Source organism: Caretta caretta, chromosome 4, assembly GCF_965140235.1.
Source record: "Caretta caretta isolate rCarCar2 chromosome 4, rCarCar1.hap1, whole genome shotgun sequence".
Taxonomy (NCBI): Eukaryota; Metazoa; Chordata; order Testudines; family Cheloniidae; genus Caretta; species Caretta caretta.
This window is the reverse complement of record NC_134209.1, coordinates 41742166-41759965: the sequence shown is the minus strand read 5'-3', so window position 1 is coordinate 41759965 and position 17800 is coordinate 41742166. Positions and strand designations below refer to the sequence as shown.

General features: G+C 40.2%; 1 long non-coding RNA gene across 1 annotated transcript in view; it reads right to left on the bottom strand.

Annotated features, from left to right (window-relative positions):
• Positions 1-794: 794 nt before the first annotated feature.
• LOC142071745 (uncharacterized) overlaps positions 795-17800 on the bottom strand; it is a 63208-nt gene continuing 46202 nt past the window's right edge. The window contains exons 4-6 of the long non-coding RNA XR_012667934.1: positions 8777-8830; positions 7512-7572; positions 795-2442 (exon numbers count right to left, since the gene is read on the bottom strand). This is a non-coding gene — a long non-coding RNA (uncharacterized LOC142071745). The remainder of the gene's footprint in view (positions 2443-7511; positions 7573-8776; positions 8831-17800) is intronic.

Sequence of the window (17800 nt, the reverse complement as noted above, 5' to 3'; positions counted from 1 at the left end):
ATTCTTAAACTTTGGGTTGAGTGCTGTAGCTATCTTTAGAAATCTCGCATTGGTATCTTCTTTGCGTTTTGTCAGATTTGCAGTGAAAGTGTTCTTAAAATGAACAACATGTGCTGGGTCATCATCTGAGACTGCTATAACATGAAATATATGGCGGAATGCGAGTAAAACAGCAGGGGACGTACAGTACTTCCCCCAGGAGTTCAGTCACAAATTTAATTAATACATTATTTTTTTAACGAGCGTCATCAGCATGGAAGCATGTCCTCTGGAATGGTGGCCAAAGCATGAAGGGGCATATGAATGTTTAGCATATCTGGCATGTAAATACCTTGCGCTGCCAGCTACGAAAGTTCCATGCAAATGTCTGTTCTCACTTGTCTGGTGACATTGTAAATAAGAGGGCAGCATTATTTTTTGTGTAAATGTAAACAAACTTGTTTCTCTCAGCAATTGGCTGAACAAGAAGTAGGACTGAGTGGACTTACAGGTTCTGGAGTTTTTACATTGTTTTGTTTTTGAGTGCAGTTATGTAACCAGAAAAATCTACATTTGTAAGTTGCACTTTCATGACGAAGAGATTGCACTACAGTACTTGTATGAGGTGAATTGAAAAATACTATTTCTTTTGTTTATCATTTTTACAGTATAAATATTTGTAATAAAAATTATATATACTTTTATTTCAATTAAAAAACAGAATACCATATATATGAAAATGTAGAAAAACATCCAAAATATTTAATACATTTCAATTGGTATTTTATTGTTTACCAGTGCCATTAAAACTGCGATTAATCGCAATACATTTTGTATCTCAATTTTTTTGAGTTAATCACGTGAGTTAACTGCAATTAATCAACAGTCCTAGCTTTTAGTAATCATGTAGTCCATACTTCTAACCGTGCAATGTGATCATGCAACGCTCGCTATCCCAGGCTGCAATATACAGTAGGAAAGATAGTCATTGAAATAGTTTCAACAGCTATCAGTTAAAGGAGATGTGAAGTATTTTTATTTCCTTTTACTATATTTGTCCATATTCCCAGTTCATAAATTTATAAAGAATAAAGTAGCCTCCCACACTTAAATTAAAATGTCTATCCAAAAGCCATATTATTAGGTACAACTTTGATGTGTGAAGCTCTGGCTGTTTCAGTATTGTGTGCTCACAGATCTCAGGTCTTGTACTTCAGCCTTACATGTTTTAACAGAAATTACAGCTTGCATCTTGATCAGCTAACACAAAATGATGAAAGTATACATACAAATTAAATGTTAAAGGACCATTTAGGTTGTACACTTAAAATCAGAAAACAGCCAAGAAATCCTAAAGTTAAGCAAAGTTAACTTCTATGTTATAGATCTGTACACTTTACTGTTTGTCGTATAATGAACAACAATTTACTAAGCTACATGTTTAGCCAGAGAAAAAGAAACAGAAAATGTTAGGTATTCTATAGGCAATGCAGCTATAACTGAGCCCCTTGAGGCAAGAGCCATCCTTTTAAGTGGAAAGCACCTACTACGTCATGGGTATGATCATAAACAAAACAATAACAAGAACTGAGTTTGAAACTTTAACTTTTGCATTCCCTGACTGCCTTCACATTGGATTACCAAAAAGTTTTGATTAAAAGCATTGTAATATAGCTGACGTATTGTAAACATTGACAACTAATTTCAGTAACAGAAAAGGTCAAATATCATTGCATGCAAAATGTAAACAGATGTGCAGCTGCACTTTGGCTCAAATTTTCAGGAAACATTCTCAAATCACACTCCCTGCAGTAAAGGAACTTACTCTTGCCTACCATATTCACCTCACTGATGCATGACAAGTGAGCTCAAGGTTTCATGCGGAGGACTTTTAAAATGCTAATGTTTTGTTCAGCAAAGGCAATATCTCTTTCTCTTTTTTATTTATATATATATATATATCATATAAAATGTAAAAGTATGGCTATCTGTGCTTTACAACCAGAGTCCTCTTTCTTCTTCCACTTCTGTTTCAAACATTAACAACTGAAACAGATTTACTTTCTGTGTAGGATTATAAAGTAGCAGTACAAATCACTTAAGTCAAGCTTATATATATATATTAGTTCTACCATATTTTCAGAAGCCCCTAGTTTTCATCTGAAATAAGAGCAAAAGTGTACAGCAGTATAAAGAAAGCAGAGCCATCAGTGTTCAGATGACATTTTTGTCTTTTTTCATTCAAGGGAAGATAGGAGACGCAGCCGAGACAATGTACTGTCTTTGTCCTAGTGTCCGACTGAGATGGGGGGTTGGCTAATGCTCAGGTAGGGTGGGGGCAGACACCGTGCAAAATGGCAGCAATAGTATCAATTGCCTTTTGGTAATAAAGTTCACAACTTCAGGACTCTTCTGGATTCCCAAGACGTAGCAATAGCTGGGCATGCTTTTATTCAGCTGCATCTGTCAAGAAGCATTTTCATAGCTATGAACAATGCTGCAGTCATCATCTGTGCCTTTGTTACCTCCACAATGGCTTACAGAATCATGCTCTAACTGAGACTACCCTTGGATGTCACAAAGAAATTAGTTAGTGTAAAATATGGCTACTCACTTAGCTTTGCTTCTCAAGTGCATCATTTTTAGGTTTGATTGAAAAATTTCCATTGAAACTGCTTTTCAATAACAAAGTTGGGTTTTCAATTAAATGACCTTTTTTGCCAAAGCTTTTTTTTGCTATATGTATCTGCTTTTGTGTGCAGAAAATGTTGATTGGTATCGTGGGGGGGGGGAGGGAGAAATTGAGCATCTGAAAACCAAAAAGTCTCATTAAGAGGCAAGAGCATGGTGCATCATGGAAGATGTAGTCCATCTATTAAGCTCAGCCCATGGAGGGGAACAGGCGCATGAAACACAAAACTACTGATCTAAGGCACCAATACAGCATTTCAGAATAAGAGTATTTCAGTTTTGGGCCAAAATATTTCATTTTTAAATTTTTTTGCCAAAAGTTGAAACTTTCTGTGCAACATAAACTTCATTTTCTGACCAGCTTGAATTATTTTACACCTGTTTTCCATAAACTTCATTATCTGCCTGTATGTTACTGGTTGTAATTCAAGGTTTTGATTTAGATCTAGAGCCTTAACATTTGCCATTTCAGAAGGAAGGGGCTGCCGCCTTTCTCATAGAAATTCAAAGTTACTCAGTGGAATTGAATCTGCTGGAAAGGAAGCCTGCTGCATAATTGGTGGATTTTTTAAAATATGTTCAAGTTAAGTAAAAAGAAAATTACATGGGAACAGGGAAGTTCCAAATGTTATAACTAATAACAAGTAAGAGAGAAGAACTGCCATCTTTCTCATAGAAATTCAAAGTTACTCAGTGGAATTGAATCTGCTGGAAAAGAAACCTGCTGCATAATTGGTGGATTTTTTAAAATATGTTCAAGTTAAGTAAAAAGAAAATTACATGGGAACAGGGAAGTTCCAAATGTTATAACTAATAACAAGTAAGAGAGAAGAACTGCCATCTTTCTCATAGAAATTCAAAGTTACTCAGTGGAATTGAATCTGCTGGAAAAGAAACCTGCTGCATAATTGGTGGATTTTTTAAAATATGTTCAAGTTAAGTAAAAAGAAAATTACATGGGAACAGGGAAGTACCAAATGTTATAACCAATAACAAGTAAGAGAGAAGAACTGCCATCTTCTTCAGTGTTCCCCCTTCTCTCTCCAGCTATTATGGTTGGGGGAGGGGAACCTTAAAAGCAGGAACTGAGTATAAAATCATGCATTGATGTCTGTCACTATTTGTAGAGAGCTTCAAACAACTCTGAGAGGTTTGAACTTTTCCATTCATCTCACTGCAGTCTGAGATCCCTGTTCTCTCCATGTGCGTTTGTCCTGATAATCAGCATCCATTGGGATGTTTTGTTAACAGTACTCAGCAATGAACAGTGTGGGACCAGAAGCTAGGCTTGCTCAATGAAGGAGATGAGTTCCAGTGATCCACCAGAGCCCAAGCCTATCAGCCATACTGAAAGGCTTTTGCCTAAAGCGAGCATCTTGAATGGTAGAATTTTATTTGTAGGCTACAAAGGGCCATTGAATTGACTTTCTGGCATGTCTCTGCTTTAATCAGCATTTTACATTGTACACATGCCCCCAAAATAGGATGGGGGTATTTTTAATAAATCAGAACCATATATAATCAAATTTGGTTCGTTGTAGTACTTCATTATTCATGGTAGACAGATATGACAGCAAGATCTTACAGGCTACACCACTTTTTTTTTCTTCGTGTCCCCCTTGTGTCTCGTTCCTGTTTAAAATGTCAGCTCACCAACAGTTAGGTTTCACTGAAAGTGAAAATGCTAGATACTCTGATTATGGAAAGAGTTGTCCTTAAAAGGACTGAGCATAATGAAAAGTACTCCTTCCTTTTTAAAATATTCTTTCTTGGTTTAAAAGCAAACTTCATCCAAAACCATCTCCATTCCAAAATGAAGACCATTATTGGTGGTCTTCAAAATCTATTTTTGATAGAGCTCTAGGGTGGCAGACATAGTAGGGAACAGACTTCTCTGATGGTGGTGGTAGTGGTTTTAATACATGTTAAAGGTATTATTTCATAAAACATACGTTTATTATGCAGTTATCTCAGCTTGCAGGCATATGGCTCTCCAGTCTGTATAAAACAGTACATAACTATAACCCATAGAGACTCCAGGTTTATTTAGGTCCCCTGACTCTAAGCAAAAATAACAAAATAGCAAAATGTGAATAGAAGGTTGCTTAAATGTAATGGTCTTTTTAAAATCCTATAAGGAAGCATAGCACTTGTCTAATTTTAAATTCCGTGGCTTATTATCTCTACTGAGATGCAAGTAAAAGCTATTTAAATAATTTTTTTTCCACACACTAGTTTCAACCATGCTCTCTAAATAAATCATGCAACCCTATAAAAATGTTTAAATGGCCAGATGTCATCTGATGTAGTAAGAAACATCTGGTAAGGAACCTGTCCAGAGAAGAGCAATTTTTTTCCCGATCGATCTCACTCACTCACACACACACCCCACCCCTAGCCTCAGAAACACAGACCCGCCCCCTAAGATCTCAGCCAGTCCCATATTTGATGGTTCTATGTTTGGATATGGTATTGTCCGAGCACTTACTCCCATATACACATGTATCTACTTTTTCACTCGGCAAACTATCTTTAGGAGTTGACTGTTTTTGTTTTATTCTTTATCTAAACCACTCTTCGTCAAGGAACTAAAACAGATGTCAAGCTTCTGAACCTCAAGAGGTGTGTGTAGAGGGAAACTTTTGTAAAAGCCAAATAGAGTTGCACTCTTGAAACTTGCACATAACTTTCCGTTTTCCCATTGCTGAAGCTGCTGCACACATAGTACTTAGTGCTGTTCTTGGGAGAAAAAACATGCATCACATCCGTTCTTGGTTTTCTGCACAAATCATTAACATTTTTCTATAAAAATGAAAATAAAGTTACTCAAATTTGATTTACTTGGAAAGTTGTAGGAAAGTCTGACATAGTTTCCATGAAAAGGGATTCAACAACTTGAAATTATTACACTGTACATTCATTCTGGATTAAAAAATAAGGCCCAGATCCTATGGTGCTATAAATCAGGGTAACTCTATTGGAGCTAATGGACCTATGCTAATTTACATCAGCTAAGGAAGAAACATCACAAATGTTTCCCAGGCACCATCAAAAATGCCATGGGGAGCCTGGGGTGGGACGGGGGACTATTGACATTTTGTGAAATAAAACCCTGTGGAAATGCAGTATCATTAGCAGGATAGTGTAAAGATGTTTACACTGATGGAGATATTCTGTTGTCCTGTTATGCTATATTTTGATTGTTATGATGATAGAATATAACCACTACTTTGATGCATAATTTGCATAGAGTCCATTTATTTGTATGAAATCTACTGAGTGAGCCAAAGTGGGACAACCACATCTTTTTGACAGTAAGTCCATAAGTGTTCAATGGAATTCTGGCATTTCTCTTCTTTGGTGTATAACACGGGTGCAATTATGTTCAAAACTAAATGAACAAACACAACTCCCTAGCCAAGAATATTCAATAAGGTATTTACTTAGTGTAAGAGTGTACTGTTGAACAAGTGCAACCAACTATTAAGGTTAAAAAATGTCTAATGCTTTGCTGAAATTATTTCCTCCAATTTTTCCACCTTGATTTCTCTCTCCTGTTGGGTCTTTCCCAAATGCAGCCCTAACCCACTGAGCAGCAGTAAACTGCACATACTTAAGAGACAGAAATCTGTCCCTTGACAGCCACTTTGTATCCTCTATAATCTAATCAATTATATATTGGTACTTGCTTCTATACCTTGACTGGATAAGCACACAGATACTCGTGCATGAAGCTTTGAAACATTTTCACACTCCTCCCTGTCAGAAATCTCTATTTTATGTGTGTTTACAGACAGCCAACATGAAATAGGTGTGAGGAGGGCTGAAGAAAACTCACTAATACACTTCAGTTAATATTTATTCACTTTTTCTGCTGTAATTTGCCTAGCTCTAGGTCCTAATCCTGCACCGGAATCTGTGAGCTCTCTTGTGCAATTTTGTGGAATATCTCTGCACTCTTGTGGAATCATATTTACTTCAATGCAGCTCTGGGGCTTTTAGTAGCACAATGTTCTGGATCTCTCATGCTTTTGTATAGCCATCTTTGTTGTACACCTGGAGCCAGAGCCTGGGAATATTCCGGGAAGAAAGTTACATAAGGTGTTTGCAGCATCAGGGCCTTAGACCATAAATTCTTTTATTTCTTATACAGCCCTGAGAATTCTGTTGGTAACAAACAAGTAATTACCATGAATACCTTTAGAAAAGTAGAGGAAGGAAATGATCACCCATTTTTCACCCCTCTTATTTTGTTTGTTTCCTATAGGCCAGATTGAGCCTGGTGCTGCACAAGTAGGGGAGAGTATGGAACAAGCCTCTCGCTCATCACCTTGGGACCTTTATGCCGCTTTCGGAATGTGTCTAACACAAGCACTCTCCTAGCCTTAGTACTGCCACTGCCTTTATCCTAGCCAAGGACAGGTGGTCTGGTGTGACAGGGAATGTATTCCGCACTATGCAAAAGGGTGTTGGCACTCCAGCTTTGAGGAATGTTGTATGAGTTCTCCTTCTGCAGCGTACCTCCTCCTCCACACCTTCACTATGTGGCTGTCAAGCTGCTTAGAGTAGTTCATGAGCCAGAGTGCTAACCTCACGGCAGCCTGTCAAGGAACAGGGTGCAGACCCCAAACTGGTTGTCTGTTCTGTAATTAGATTTCACCAACCAAGTAACATGTGACCTCCTAAAGCATAATGACAGCCTTAACATGGAATCAGAGACAGTCCCCTTGGGCACTCTAGTCTATCTTGCTGCCCAGGCAAGCCTGCCTTTGTGATGGGCCCCTTGCACCAAAAATCACAATATTCAGATTACTCCCAGTCCCAAAGGACCAGTCACTTACCCCAGCTCAATTGTACTTCAGATCTCAAACCAGAGACAATACTTGTAGCCATCCTATAATACTAAGTAAAAGAGATGTCAATACAAGGTTAATGCATGTAAACATACACAAATGAGATACCTTTTGGAATCTAAGACTAATAGTAGCTGCTATAATATGCAAGCTCTGTCTGTCCTTTAGAACTAACCTAAGCTAAGCAGTCTGGGGAATCCCTTGCTTATGCTTAGAAATATTGCACAAGCTCATGGGACAAGGATTTGTCTGTGCACATCTCCACTTCATGGGTAGGGGGAGAGCAATCAACAAAGTCTTTTGTCCATTGATGTTCTTCAAAGGCTTGTCTGATGTCTATAGGCCTTCTCTTGTTGGGGAAGAGATGACACACCTTTTGTGGTAAACTATTATTTCCCACTTGGTAATGCTTCTCTCCTGACTGTGGGGTTTTACAGTTTTAGGAAACACTTTTATAGTTACGGAGCAAGCACTTAAAATATTACCTTATAATATCGATATCCTATGTTATAAGTAAGATTAATACATGCAGCATCCTATATGCATTTTGTTAAGTCTAAACATGGTCTTATAACTCGAATATCTACTTTAACAGTACTAACACACAGGTGAGCCAGACTGGTTTCCACCTATGCATTTGTCAATGGTCAGTGAGTCCCCAGGGTCTTGGCATAAGCTGGCACCTGGTCTGCCAGCATCAAGGTGGGCAGTAGCGTATATCCACACTTTAGCAATATGTTCAGTGACGTACAGCAGTTTCTGGTTTTCTTTTCTCCAAACAAACTCACTCATCTGTGTGTAAGCCTAGAAAACCTGTGTATGAGCTGTGCCACTGTACAACTTGCAGCATAGACATACCCTTAGTTTTGCAGGCTTTTGCAACTCAGATTTTCACTGGAATCTGAATTTCATTGCTCATAAACATTTATGGCACAGTGAGACTCGCCAAAATAAACTGCCATCGTTCCATGAGTGGAACTTCTATTAGTGGGCTGGCTCTAGCTTATTGGAATATATATGACAAGTGGGTTTTAAAATAAAAATTATTCAAGATAATAGTGGCTCAGAGGTGAAAGGATTAAGACTGTGTGTAATGAAAACTATTATTTATAGTCATTTCTACTTCACTAACTGCTTTAGACAAATTAATTAAAATCCCAAATCAATACCAGAATATATGTGAAGTCTTAGGTTGTGCATATATAAAATTAAAACCAAACAATTTAAAATCAGTTCATTTTTTTTTATTTTACCTGCCAAGATCTGAATTCAGTCTTCTCAGCTTCTTCTTCAACAGCTGATACCATCTGTGAAAGAGAAAAAAAGAAACTCTCTATACTGCTTTAGGTGCTAATGATGCTATCCACTTTTAGATGAAAAGTAGAAAATAATGTGCTCTTGGTAGGTAAAAAGCGATTATGTTAATTTTTTATGATTTTTGGGTCAGACTTGCTGAGTTATCCTCTGGCTGCTTTTGCAACGTTCTGAGACTACAAACCAGCTATAAACCTGGTTTAAGTAGCAGCTAAGAGTGCATGGTTGTTTTGCATCACCGACTTCGTGGAAAGTAGCTGGTGAATCTGGCCCATCAGTGTTTTCTATAACCTCCATTATACTGTATTTGCATATGATAAATGTGCCAAGGACAAATGATTTTGCAGTTCTAGGCACTTTTATGTAGCTGTGTAGTGAGGATGATTTATTAAAGGATATCATTCACAGGTTAGTTATGATGGCAGAAGTCATGATGGTATAAGCATCCTCAGATAACACACTGATACTACAAACCATTGTGACATTAGGCACATGCTGTATCCGTGATGGGTTCCAATATGGTGGCTTCTCTTGGGCTACTTGTAGTACCAGCCAGATGACTTCCACAGATTCAGTTTTGTTAAAGTTCCTTTGCCAGATAACACCTATTACAAGCCATACCCTATTTAAAGGCTCAAAATAGTGCACTTACCACCCTTTTTGCCTATTAGACAATCTGCACCACTGAGAAAACAAACTCTGATAAATTATTTGCTATTTGTACTACTGGAGCCCCTTAAAGCCTTGGTCATGGACCAGGACCCCATTGTGGTAGGTGCTGTACAAACACAACAAAAAGATAGTCCCTACCCCAAAGCCCTTACAATCTAAACAAAAACCGTGGTCTTTATAGCACAAAAGAATGTAGTTGCACAATTCCAAATTCTGCAAGACCAAAATAGAACCAAAAGTGGAGGAAGAGAGTTTGGGGGAGAAGGAAGCTCATAGACATGTTGGGGAAAGGAGATGGAAGAGGGTGTGGAGGTGGGAAAAAGTGAGTCTTTTGGCGGATGAGGGGTGAGGAATAAGAGGCTGGGAAGCCTAGAGATTAGCATCCAAATCCTTGGGGTCTGTTCCAAATATGACCTCCAAACATTGAGCTTTATCCATCACTAGTGGACATGCTGTTGCTGCTACTTTGATTCTCCTACTGCCTCTTTTCTGAGGGTCAAGCCCTGCTGTCTTTATTTAGGAAAGCAGTCCTGTTGACTGCAATGGGACCATAGCAATGTATAATTCTGTCCTATTCTGTATAGGTTCTTATACCATCCTTGTGGAAGGTACTCAGATATACTAGTGCATCAATCAATATGACTCACATCTGTCACATGTTTGTTCTTTTGTCCTCACCCCAGGGATAGAATGTTTGCAGTATACTCTTGTTTTGGGTTTGGGGATTTTTTTACATGCACATAATGCTGTGTTTTTCTGTTAGAGGCGGTGGGTGGAAGAAGTGTGCCTTGCACTTAAAGCCTTTAGTTCTTATGGGAGATTGTTCCACAGCATTAGACTGTTCCAAAGGCACAACTGCATTTGAACTACTTTTTTGTACAATGGTGTTGTTGCTTAGTTACAAAAGAATAATAATGTTCCGCGACATAAAGGACTCCCTGTACCCTTCAACCCCTTCTTTCCCTGAATGACATAGACTTGTAGGGGAAATGGCAAGAACTGGTATTACCTTTTTTTTTCTTTCTTTTTGTGAGTGACCGGTCATAGCCAAAAGCAGCTGAGTACTGTGCATGCAGTCACTAAGGGAATGACTTCACATGTGAGCAAGCTAGTGCTCCAAAATGAAACTGAAGGTTAGGCGGGAATATTGTTGATTGCACACAGAGGAGTAACTGCACCAATGCAGCTGATCAGCACTTGCTGTTTACACTGGCATGGCACAGTACAGAGTGACACAGCCGTGGACCATATGCTCCTTAGCTTTGCCCACAGCAAGTGCAGTCACAATGGTGGTGGGAGCATTTGTGCACAATGGCAAACGATTTTGTGTGTTGGTGCATGGTGTGCTGCAGGCATGGTAACAGGTCGCAATGGTGCTGGCCACACCTGTCCTCATGTTTACCAGGTAAACTGCACCAACCCCCTTTTTGTCCTTCTCCAGTGCACCCGCTCAGTTGACAGGCCTGGCTTCCTGCACCTCTCTGTGGTACAACCAGTCCCAGACTAGATCTCTGGGCTGCGGCCTCCCTGTTCCCAGCAATGTTCTTGTGACAGACCCTACTGAGTTTGGCACCTGTAAGCCTTTTCCTGAAGGAGCCTCAGACAGTGGCTGATTAGTGACTCAAAACAGTTTTTTCTTAACAAATCATTATTTATTATTTCACTCAAAGGTACATAGCACACAGAGGGTTAAGACAACAGAGTCCTATAGGCATATTTCCCCATTACTTATACATTAATCCTTCCTTGCCAGTATTTGTAAATTACTCTCAGCTCGGCTAACCCTCATCTCTGGATGGGAGGATCTAACTGTCCTGCTTGCAGTACTTTCTGTGCTTATGTGTCTCAGTCTGGGTGTCAGCCTCAATCTTCTTACAACCCTTCCCCCCCTCCCCTTCTTCTTTAGCCCAGCATCTTTAAGGCTTTAATATTCCCTTTGATCATGGATTTTTGGTCTGGGAAGAATGTTTCGCCAGACTAGCTGGAGCCAGGCAGGGGGTATTCCCCCCCAATTAATGGTTTCCCCATTGTTTCCTCATGGACTCTTCCTATAGTGTATCATAGCACTTTATCTTTGCCATTGTTTCATTTCCTGTCAGTTTCTCTCTTACAACTTCCTTTGATATTCTCCTGCCTGAATGCACAGAGTTAAATCACATAGGGAACAACACGGGTGTGTGATATTTATAAAAAATAATTACATAAATCTCTGTCTCCATAACTGCAGTCTGGACAAAGCTATGAGCAGCAGAGGTGGTTTAGCGGAGAAATGGTCAGAGTTACACTAATGATATTACTGAATCCTGAATTCAGGGGACAGATTATCAAATTTCTCCATGGAAAGGGATTTAACTTCCTACCAACCCAGATCCACAGAAGCCAAAAGGTATGTCTTTACCTTTGTGGGAACAGATCAACAATCAAAAGCCACAACCCTAGCAGAAGTATCTTGATGGGCTGATTGTCTATGGGCTGCTCAGGGGCATGCTTTCAACTTCAGTGTTTGAATGAAGGCTGATGTTGTACCACAAAACAGCTGTGATGAATCTACACAAGAATGAAGGGTTGCTAGCAGTAATAATACCGCTCTAAACTAACGCAATTCCCTGCTCCTTGCAGGGTGACTGAGTAGCAGCAGACCACACGAGGCGACAAATTTTTAAAGAATGCTTGAGAGTAAACAATGATGCTGGTTACAGAAAATAAATAGAAAATAATTATTTTTTATTTTATTTCTTTGGTTCGCAATGCTGGAAAAATAAAAGAGGCGGTATAGTTTCCTAAACCACACATGCTTCACCACAGACCATCTAATTTTTTTGCTGGTATCCAAACACAAGAGGCATGGGATATCCCCCTTCATCTCTTTGGGTGGTAAATTTGTCATTCAGTCCATGGAGAATAAAAGAAACAGATGCAAAGAAACGAAATTGTGGTCCTTGATTTTACAGGTTGGATGAAGCTCTCCATCCTCATAGCGCTGCTGCTAACCCCATGAAGCAACACGTTGTAATGAGGGTGAAGGTGTAAGCATTTAGCTATGGCACTGTGGTTAGCACACATTACCACTTTGAAGACAGGTTGAGTGAATCTGTAGAGACTGATCAGTCAGCTTTGCAGGGATCCTAACTGAGTACAGCAATGTGGCTGGGTACTTCTTGTCAATGTGTTGGCCACCTGTGGGCACAAGAAATCCTAGACATGTCCAATTCATCTCAAAAACCATAGCTGTGGATAGAATGAGTTAGACTGTACATAGACACATAATCAAACCAACCAATGACTAAAACCAGCAATTACTCTGATTTTAGTTTCTTGTGTTTTAAACAGGTCTTCCAAGAGAAATAATATGACAGCACTAAAGCAGCACTATTGTAAGGTGGAGAAGAGTTGGACCACTGCTGTGGAATGGTGTTGGTGAAGTAGTAAACACTTACTCTTGGTTTGTTATCATTTTGTGGCCTGAGGTGGTGGTATTGATGACCATTTACATTACTTCCAGGTATACATGGAAATATTCAGGAATCTCTAAGCTGCGTAAATAATATCACATATTTATTTATCCAGAAATTTATCCCATGAGTATGTTACACGTTTTTCACTTGTCTCCTGCTGAAAACATTTCAATGATCCTATCAAAGAGCTGAAACAATAACATTTTGAGGAAGCACAAATTACAAAGAGCAAACAGGTGAAGAGTTCACAAACAAACCAATATTCTTTAAATTGTTTGTCTAAATGTATTGACCAACAACAACAACAAAAGCACATTCAAAGGAAATCAGGATTAGTTCCCTAATCCTATAAATGGATAAATTCCTAATGAATATTATTAATGATGAATAGTGTGACCTGGTGTATTGTACCATATTTTTTTCTTAAATAAGGGCTGGACTGCTGTAAATCCATACTGCGCACACACAGTTATGTTACTAGTTTGCATTTGCAGCTGTTCTGAGTGAGCAAGCAAATTGATACTTGGGCATGGAATGGATAGTTACATACTCTCCTGATACTCTGCATGCAACCATAGTAACTATTAGATACCCAATTGTGCACTTGCATTTTTGTCCGCCGTTGTCCATGATCTGTTTTAAAATCCAGGCCTTGTAAATCAGGCCTCATTCAAACTCCTAAAGAAAAAAAAGTAGCAGTTTGGAGAAAAAATCCTTTTCTTAATAGCAAAGATGTTTACCAAAAAAACAGTGATGAATCAAAATGTTTAAAAAAAAAAAAACCCACTCCTCACAAGGCAATGCTGGAAAACAGGCTTTTTTTGGAATTTTCTTCAGAATGGAACAAATAAATGGCTTTGATACCACAATAGTGACATGTTTTCTAAGTCTGTCTGGATACACTTACAACTGAATCATAAATTGTCCAACCATACTCAGTACCTCACCTGAATGCTTTTGTATTCCCTTTAGCACCACCCACTCAGAAAAAGAGGATTTTAATTTAAGATCTGTTTGAGATTAGTGGGTAAATTGAATTTACTGGAGACAGTGAATCCCAGATAATTTATTTCAAAGCCGGGTGCTGAATGTAGCCAGAAGATTTTTCCAAAATCTTGTAGCTGAAACTTATTTGAAATAGGATAGTCAGAAGGGAAAAAAAACCCAAGTGGATTTTTAGCTAAAATTGGTCATTTTAATTAACTGGGGATGATTTGAGTCCACAGACAATTCATTAGACTGAAGCTGCGGTTGCATAACAGATGGTTGGGTTTCATGTGCTGTGTGATACTGAAAGACTTTCCAGTGTACTCGAGCAGAAATCCATGTGAAATATAATTTTTATGTAAATTTCCCAGCGGCAAAGAAAAAACTGCAATTACTAGAAGTAACAAGCTTACTCTCTAGTAAAAGTAGTGTCATTTGGCTTTTGAAATGCACCAGAAACCTTGAAGAGATTAATGTAGTGAGCGTTAGCAGCCCCACCCTGGACCTACCCTCGTAACAAAGGTACCTGGATAATTTCAAGTATCAGGGTAGCCATGTTAGTGTGTATCCACAGGGGGCTACTACAGTGGTACCCTCAACTCACCTAACAATATTGTTAATCTAGCCAACCACACGCTTAGCCCAGCGGAAGAGTCTGTCCTATCTCGGGGATTCTCTTTCTGCCCCACCACCCCCACGAACATGACACAGTTCTGCGGTGATCTGGAAGCCTACTTTCGCCGTCTCCGACGTAAGGAACATTTTCAACACACCACTGAACAGTGCACTGACCCACAGGAACCCGCCTACCGACACCGCAGGAAGAAGAAGAATTCTGCGTGGACTCCTCCTGACGGTCGAAATGACAGACTGGACTTCTACATAGCATGCTTCCACGGACGTGCACAGGCTGAAATTGTGAACAAACAGCATCACTTGCCCCATAACCTCAGCCGTACAGAATGCAATGCCATCCACAGCCTCAGAAACAACTCTGACGTCATAATCAAAGGGGCTGACAAAGGAGGTGCTGTCGTCATAATGAACAGGTCGGATTATGAGCAGGAGGCTGCCAGGCAACTCTCCAACACCACATTCTACAGGCCACTATCCTCTGACCCCACTGAGGGTTACCAAAAGAAACTACGCCATCTGCTCAAGAAACTCCGTGGTACAGCACGGGAACAAATCTACATGGACACACCCCAGAGTCCCGACTAGGGGTATTCTATCTGCTACCCAAGATCCATAAACGCTGGACGCCCCATCATCTCAGGCATCAGCACTCTTACAGCAGGATTATCTGGCAATTTGGACTCTCTCCTCAGATCCTACGCTACCAGCACTCCTAGCTATCTTTGAGACACCACCGACTTTCTGAGGAAACTACAATGCATTGGTGATCTTCCTGAAAACATCATCCCGGCCACCATGGATGTAGAAGCTCTTTATACCAATATTCCACAAGAGGATGGACTGCAAGCTGTCAAGAACAGTATCGCTGATGAGGCCACGGCACACCTGGTGGCTGAGCTTTGTGACTTTGTCCTCACCCACAACCATTTCAAATTTGGGGACAACTTATACCTTCAAGTCAGTGGCACTGCTATGGGTACCCGCATGGCCCCACAGTATGCCAACATTTTTATGGCTGACTTAGAACAACGCTTCCTCAGCTCTCGTCCCTTAATGCTCCTCCTCTACTTGCACTACATTGATGACATCTTCATCATATTGACCCAAGGGAAGGAAGCCCTTGAATTTCCACCCCACCATCAACCTCAACCTGGACCAGTCCACACAAGAGATCCACTTCCTGAACACTAGAGTGCATATAAGTGATGGTCACATAAACACCACCCTATACCGGAAACCTACTGACCGCTATACTTACCTACATGCCTCCAGCTTCCATCCAGGATACATCACACGATCCATTGTCTAAAGCCAAGCCCTAAGATACAACCGAATTTGCTCCAATCCCTCAGACAGAGACAAACGCCTACAAGATCTTTATCAAGCGTTCTTAAAACTACAATACCCACCTGGGGAAGTGGGGAAACAGATTGACAGATAGAGATGGGTACCCAGAAATCGTCTACTACAGGACAGGCCCAACAAGGAAAGTAACACCACTGGCCATCACGTACAGCCCCTAGCTAAAACCTCTCCAGCACATTATCAACTATCTACAACCTATCCTGGAAAATGATCCCTCACTCTCCCAGACCTTGGGAGGCAGGCCAGTGCTCACTTACAGACAGCCCCCCAACCTGAGGCAAATACTCACCAGAAACTACACACCACACCACAGAAACACTAACCCAGGAACCAATCCCTGTAGCGAACCTCGTTGCCTACTCTGTCCCCATATCTACTCTAGCAACACCATCAGAGGACCCAACCACATCAGCCACACCATCAGAGGCTCATTCACCTGCACGTCTACTAATGTGATATATGCCATCATGTGCCAGTAATGCTCCTCTGCCATGTACATTGGCCAAACCGCACAGTCCCTACGTAAAAGAATAAATGGACACAAATCAGACATCAGGAATGGTAACATACAAAAGCCAGTAGGAGAACACTTCAATCTTCCTGGACATTCTATAGCAGATTTGAAAGTAGCTGTACTTGGACAAAAAGACTATAGAAACAGACATCAAAGAGAAACTGCAGAACTAAAATTCATTTGCAAATTTAACATCATTAATTTGGGCTTGAATAGGGACTGGGAGTGGCTGGCTCATTACAAAAGCAGCTTTGCCTCTCCTGAAATTGATACCTCCTCATCTATTATTGGGAGTGGACTACATCCACCCTGATCGAATTGGCCCTGTCAACACTGGTTCTCCACTTGTGTGGTAACTCCCTTCTCTTCATGTGTCAGCATATTTGTCTGCATCTGTAATTTTCACTCCATGCATCTGAAAAAGTGGGGTTTTTACCCATGAAAGCTTATGCTCAAATAAATTTGTTAGTCTTTAAGGTGCCACCGGACCCCTTGTTGTTTTTGTGGATAATTTCATGATTTTTGGAATGGAAACAATCATTGCCATTGACTACAGAGCCATGGCATGAAGTCCTGAAACTGTAAATGGCCAACTTCAAATGAAACCTAAGAAATAGATAGTGCTGCCTGCCCCTGTGAGGTCATCCAATTATTTTGCTTAAACTGACAGAGACAAATTGTGTCAAATATCCCAGTACAAAAGATCTTTCTCAAGTGCCTCCAGAATTTACCCTACAGCTAGATCCACAATGGAGACTTAGGTGTTGAAACACTAATTCTAACATTTAATGCCCAGCTGCCTTGTGGAATCCACAGCCCCAAGTTAGATGCCTGGCTCCCTATACGATGCATGGGGAGAGTTAGGCACTAAATAAATGGAGCCACAATAGCAGGCAAGCTGAACAGGAAGCCAGCTAAGTGAGACGATAGGAAATGCTGAAGAGATGGGTGTGGCCTATGCTCTGTCCCTCAAAGGGACTTGGGCATCTAAATCCAGCTGGAGGGAGGAGCCTCCTGCCACTTATGAGTCACAGCCATGAACCCTTGCCTGGAATTAGGCACTGGAGCCCTTTCTCAAAAAATAAATAAATAAATAAACACAGCACCTGCAGAGGCTGCTTTATAACTATTATCCCTGTGGTTAGAGCTCTCTCACAGGCTGTGGGAGACCACAGGTTCAAATCCTCCCTCTGCTTGCTGTGGAGCAAGGATTTGGACACAATTCTTCTACCTCTCTGGGGAGTGCCCTAATCATTAGTCTATGGGATAATCTAGGCTGAGGCTCTTCCAATTTCTCCCGTTGAAGCTGTTCTATTTTATATAAATAATCACTG